The following is a 7,086-nucleotide window of genomic DNA, read 5'->3' as shown; positions in this document are numbered from 1 at the left end:
CACAAGACCATCGTTGATACTAATAATTTCTCTCTTTCTTTCTATATTTTATTTCTCCTCGGGTAGGACTTCAGCTGATAGGAATTCTTTGCCTGGTGGTATCATGTAAACTTTCAGTATGGAGGCACCTAAATATTCACTTGTCCTGACTTTTTTTATGGCTGTAGTGTTCTATTACATTGAAGTAGTGAGAAGCTCCTCAAAGTATCCCCTGGGCTCTAGACATAGTCCTCACCCCCTTCCTTTGTTGTTTAGTGTCAATTCAGTTTTACCTCAGTAATCTGGATCCATCGTTCCAGTAGTCTAAAGTATGCATTTAGCCAGTAATAAGAAGAGTCCCAAAGAGGCAGGTATCAATTTTAACTTCCAATTCAATGGAGCCATTGTTCTTTCTCCTGGCAAAAATATTCTGCTCTTTGGAACCAAGATCTCCAAATCAACAGAACTGTAAATTGCAAGGATGGGTAACAAAACTTCTGGGAATGGTCATTAAATGTAATATTGAGGGGATGCATTCCCATGTCCCCCTTGATTCCTGAACCTGTGTATTTTGGTTATGGAAGGGACTGCATTACATATTAGTTGCTGATTTAGAGTGTTTTTATCTTGTATGCTAGAGCCCCATTCTCTGGGAGACATTGTGAGTTCAGGAGGCTATTCCACTCTTCCTGTAAGCTAACTGCTTCTGACTGATAGACATGTGGTAAGACAAGTGAATTCCATGGGTAAACCCATTGCTTCTTTGCTTGTGAAATGAATTCTTTGACCAGGAGCAACGTTGTACAGAATGCCACTATGGCAAATAAAACATTCTTAAAGTCCACAAATGGTGATGTTTGCAAAAGCATTACAACAAGGAAAGGCAAATCTATCTCCAAAATACATGTCTATTTTAGTGAGGGCAAGTCTCTGCCTCCTCTATAATATAGGGATCCACCTTAATCAGTCTGCACTTGGTAGCTGGCTGGTCCCCTGGGGAACAGTGCTACATTGGGGACTCAGTATTGATCCCTTATGTTGGCCAATTATGGACTCATCAGTAACAGTGGCTAGACCAGTCCCTGTTGTTAAGTCCACAAATAGCTTCCATTCTTGCCACCGTGACCATGTTATATATGGGCCCAGTGAGCAAGCCCTGCAACGGCTGGTGAAAGAAACTGATTTATACAGACTATGTCATTTTTTTCTACCGTGATTCCTGAAAGCTTCCTCTGTGATGTGTGCTGTTTGGAGGGTATTCACAAACAACTTCATACTCTGTGCTTATTATGAGACATCCATTCATACATCTTTGCCACAGATCCCTTCTCACCATTATTCCAGTCCTTTTTTGTTGTTGTTTTTTAACTAAGCCCCTGAACATCCAGTCAAACTGTTACCAACTGCCCATGAACCAGGGTAAGTCCATACTTCTGGCCATCTCTTAGTTCAGAAAACATGGACAACCAAATATATTACTCGAAGTTCTGTCCTTGGGGCATATAGTTCTGAGTAGAACTATAACGCTGCAACTGTCTATTCCAGTTTGTCCCAGGATATTGTTTTACTATCTGTAAATCAGGACTGATCTTCTTCCTCCTCATTCAACTGGTAATAAGAAACTCCCCTATGGGGCTATAGATATGGATTGAAGAAGAGCCAGGAGTTGATATTGAAGGAGTAAGCCACCTGCTCGGGCAACCTAATTGTGCCCTTCTGGATCTGCTTGGGCTCAATCTCTTGTATACTATTTCCATTTGATGATAGTCGCTTCTTTGTATACCCAGTCTTACAGCCAGGAAGGTCACCTTGTTCATAATGGGAAATTCAGAATATATGTAAGGCATTCAGTACCGGTATCACAGCAGAAGTGGTTTCTGAAAATAATTTTTATCGGTGGACAAGGCATGCATTTGCTTCAAAACCCTGAGTTCTACACTTGATTCTGCAACTGTTGCTTGCCAGAAACTTCACTCAACCTCCCATTTGTCACAGATAGTCCAAGTATCATTGAGTCTTCTGGGTCACCAAGAATAGCAGCTTGCCCTTCATCCCATACTTATTTTGGTCCCCCTCAATGCTGGCAGCTTTGCAGATTACTTGTAAGTGGGACCTAAGTAGCCCACTCAAATATGGCATATATTACCTCTAAAATCCAAAAAGGCACCAAGAGGTGCCTCTTCTTTAGAGGTAGACCGTTACAAGGTGCAGCAACGATCTTTCAGTTTGAAGGGCATCTTGAGATGTTCTATACTGTTTGATTCCCAGGAACTTCACGTATGTAATGAGCCTCCGAACCTTCATGGGGTTTATCTCCTATTCTCTGACTCACATGTGTTTTCTAAGTCACAGAAAATACCTGCTACTTCCTCTTGAGGTCCTGATCAGGCCCAACCAATATAATGCCTTCAATGCAGTAGCCCGGTGTGATTTTATGTGGACTGTGACATCAGCATAATCTCTGCCAAATACATTGTGGCAGAGAGCAGGAAAGCTGACATAGTACTGAGGCTACATCTGATAAACACAAATGGCTTCTGGTGGCCGGTGCACGCTGATATGGGAAAAGATTTATTTTCAAATCAATAGCCGCACACCAGGTGCCAGAGACGCTTGATGTGTTCCAGGAAAGAGGCTACATTTAAATAGTAGCTGCAGTTGAAGGCACCTGATGGAGTTTGCCATACTGCACAGTCATGTGCAAGGATCCATCCAACTTCCCTATAGGTCAAACGGGCAAAGTAAATGGGAATACTATAGGTCTCGTTACCCCTGCTTTTTGTCAAATCTTTGATGGGAATGCTAATCTCTGAAGTTCCATCAGGGTTGAGGCATTGTTTTTAGGTTACAGTCCTAGTAAGGATGAGAATTTCCGGGGTCTTCTACTTGACCCATGTTTACGATAATGGTCCTCACTATGCAGAGATTCAGTGAGACCACTGTAGAACAAATGAAAGAATTATCCCATCTCTGAGCTATCCCACCTGTGTTGGGAGACAGATGGGTTATATATCCACCCACTCAGTCATTGGTTCAGGGCTGTTCTCACATACAGCCTGGACAGACTCTGGAGGCCAGAACAAATGAACAGGTTACCTGCAGCTTCTGCTACACAGGTATTTGAATGGGACAGTTTCTGAGTTCTGTGTTGCATGTGTTGAGAAGTGAATGATATCCAGTAGGCTGTTGGATTAGTGAGTCTGAAATTCAGTAAAGAAGGCTTTAGTTTCTCCTCTGTACTTCCACGGCCCTGTGCTCACCTATATTATAGCATTTACAATGTTTTATTTAAATGACCTGTGTGCTTGCCTTTTGACCAGTGAAGGGCTACGTTTTCTTCTTCCTTTTTCTTTTTTTTCCAGTGTCCAACATGGTACCTGGTACACAGTAGTTGTTCATTAAGTGCTCACTGAGCCATAGTGAATGTTTTTCTCCTCATCAATGTTTTTGTGCTGTTTTAGAAAACTCTTCCAGAAGTGGCAGAGTAACAACTAATATATAACCCAGTAAATCTCTTTGGGTAGTAGGGAAAAACTTCTTCCAAAAGAATATTGAAGAGGCCAAAGTCTATAATTAATCTATAGTTTGGAAGCGAATACATTTGCTATATTAGGATATGATGTGATGTAAGTGCATTTAACTGTCTTACACCCCAAGGTAAGGCCAAGTCAGTTATTGACACCATATACAATCCCTAAAAGTTAAAAACTGGCTGATAATATTCATATAGAATTTATTATTCCCTGAGAACAAAAAAAATGAGTTACCATCAGCAGTGGGGTAAATATATGAATCACACCATTTTATTTTCAAATAGGAAATAGATTATTAACAACAAACCTATACACGAAAGGAAATATATTGTTTGATCTGAAGCAGAATGCGTGCGTCTATTTTAGAGTCATTGAAACCCAGTGATCAAGTTCCTTCAGTTGCATTAACAAATAAACAGGTGTTTGATTCCCAGTACTTGTGCAACTGGTTGGGATAAGATCAGAAGTCACCATGATTCAGTGACTGCTGGGAACACACGCTGTTATATATTTATGGAGAAATAAAACAATATTTACTTGGTTTACATTACTGTTGTTCTGTATGCCACATACTACAATATACCAAAAATTTCATACTTTTTAAATGTATGTCACTTTATTTTTTTTTTAATGGAATAACATAAAGGGTTAGCATCATTTGGAGCCAGAATTGTCCCATACAGATGTCTGCTTTCCCTGGCACGTGGCTGACCTGAATTTGGGTCATAAACTTCTTGGAGATGTCTGACCTCAAAGGCTGTAGGGGAAAGTGAATTAAGCCTGTGAGAAGTAGCACGTGGCTTTTCTCCATAGATACCCATTTTGTCCACCTCTCAAAAACCATGGAAAAAAGACAACTGGGAAGAGACAGCCCAAGTCATTTGGTTGTAGAAATGGGCAATAAGGAAGGACAGAGTACAGAATTGTATCTTGAATAAGAAAGAAATAGGCCATAATTGAATTGTCCTTGTATGAAGTAAACAAGCAATATTAATTTTTATCTAAACATTTTATGAGTGTAACAGTCATCAAATTATAGTGATGTTGATCCTTGGGCTTTGCAACAATATTCTTGGCATATGAAATTTGTTTACATAGTTTATGTCCAGGTTGATTCAGCCAGTTAACTAATAAGAACAAGGGTCAGTTCTCATAATGGCAGGTTAGCTCTATAGAGAGAAAACATCTGTTTCTTTGCTTTGGCTTGGGTGCTGTCCAAATCAGATCTCTCTAACGTGCAGGTCATTGACCATATGGACAGTTCAGTATTATCTATTATGATTATTGGAAGAATGACTCAAGCAATTATTCTCCTGATATGGTAATAAGTTACAATAAGAACTAATAGTTACCTTTGCTAAGTCTTCACCATCCGCTCTGTGCTTAAGCTCGCCATATGTATTATTTCATTTAATCCTCATTAAACTGATATTTTCAGATAAGAAAAAAGGCTTTAAAAAATTAAGTCAGTTGCCATATAAGTCATAGAGATATTAAACAATAAAACTGGAGTTGAACCCCTCAAAACAATAATAATGATAACAATAACAACAACAACAATTTACATTTGTTTAGCATCTTACGTTTTACTAATGGCATTTATATACGTTCTTTCACCTAATCTTCCCAGACAGTTTTCTAAGATAGTCAGGAGTTATTTTCTGTTTTTACAAATGTGGGAATGGAGACTCTGAGAGATCACTCAGCTAGTAGGTGTCAGGGACAATATTCAGAGCTAAGTGTGATGGTTAGACGTTTCAGGATCTTTCAACTATTAGACAGCTGAGGTCAGGCATATGCATACTTATTGTGAAATTAAAGTCTATGCAGTACAAAGTATAATGTAGATTTCATAATTACCCAGATTACTCAGGCCCTATCAGGCCCAGCCACTCCATTTTTATTTAATGAAAAATTAAAAACATGAATGAAGTGTTATCAGTGAAAATTAGAATATATACTATTTTAAATATGAGATCCAATACAATTCATCAGGTGTGATACTAGAAAGCTTATATTCTCTGCTGCTTACTTCATTATCTTTCCTGACTGGTAAAACACAACTTCTCTGCAGTTGAAGTATCTGAAAAGTATTGATTTTCTAATAATTCTCAAAATTATTAGATAACAAAGGCAATTGTCTTACTCCTTGTAATGTATTATCACTTAGTAGTCATTTAAACTTTGGATAAGAATCATGTATTTAACTAGTAAGAAATGGCTTTATTTTTTTACAACTATCATTAAAATTTTTATATTCTGATTTTGAAATATGTCAAAATTTCATGAATCCACTGTCTTTAGCTTTAAAATTACCAAAGTTTTAAGTTGAAATTGATTGTATTGACAGATGAATAAAAAATATATATATTCTTCAATAAACTTGGTTTTAAATTGGCAGCAATGACAGGAAGATGGAAATCTGATATAGAGAAACAGTAAATTTAGAGTTTCAAGTAATTCACCAAAACTATTTCTTCTTGGATAGAGTCATATTTTTTAATTAAGATCACTTTAAACTGTGTATTTTTAAATTTTTTAATTTAAAAAATGTTTATTTTGATAGAGAGAGCTTGCAAGTGGGGAAGGGGCAGAGGGAGAAGGAGAAAGAATCAGAAGCAATCTCTGCACTGGCAGCTCTGAGCCCGACATAGTGCTCCATCCCAGGAACTGGGATGTCGACCTGAGCTGAAACCAAGAGTCGGACCCTTAACTGACTGAGCCTCCCAGGAGCTCTGTATCTATTTTGTTTTAAGTTTATTTAATTATTTTGAGAGAGAGAGAGAGAGAGAGAGAGAGAGAGACCACATCAGCGGGGAGGGGCAGAGAGAAAGGGAGAGAATCCCAAGCAGGTTCTGCACTATTGATATGGAGCCTGATGCAGAGCTTGAACTCATAAACCGTGAGATCATGACCTGAGCCAAAGTCAGACACTTAACTGACTGAGCCACCCAGGTGCCCCTAAACTATGTTTTGGGTTTTTTTTTAATGTTTATTTATTTTTGAGAGAGAGAGACAGAGCATGAGTGGGGGAGGGACAGGGAGAGAGGGAGACACAGAATCTGAAGCAGGCTGCAGGCTCTGAGCTATCAGCACAGAGCCTGATGCGGGGCTGGAACTCACAAACTGTGGAATCATGACCTGAGCCAAAGTCAGATGCTCAACCGACTGAGCCACTCAGGTGCCTCTAAACTATGTAGTTTTAATTTGATTTCTACACAATTTGAGAACCTCTAATCAGTGGTTTCAAACGAGGAGCATGTGAAATGGACTACTATGTTCAAATTACAATGTTTTAAAACCCATTTATTCACAGATTCAAATATCTAAGGAGGAACATACACACACACACATACACGTGTGTGCCATATACACCATGCACGTACGTGTGTGGGTGTATACGGTAGAAAAATTTCAGGTTCTCTTTTTTTAACTGAAGAAATAGTGTTTCTTTGCCCCCATGCTTTTTGTTAATAATCAAGCATTACATATTGTGTTTGAGTGTATGTATGTGTCTGCATATATGTTTATGTATATACATATTTGTTAATTTAAACATAAAAGCAGAGAGTTC

The sequence above is a fragment of the Prionailurus bengalensis genome, chromosome B1 (assembly GCF_016509475.1).
Source record: "Prionailurus bengalensis isolate Pbe53 chromosome B1, Fcat_Pben_1.1_paternal_pri, whole genome shotgun sequence".
NCBI classification, from domain to species: Eukaryota; Metazoa; Chordata; class Mammalia; order Carnivora; family Felidae; genus Prionailurus; species Prionailurus bengalensis.
Note: the sequence above shows the minus strand (reverse complement) of the source record.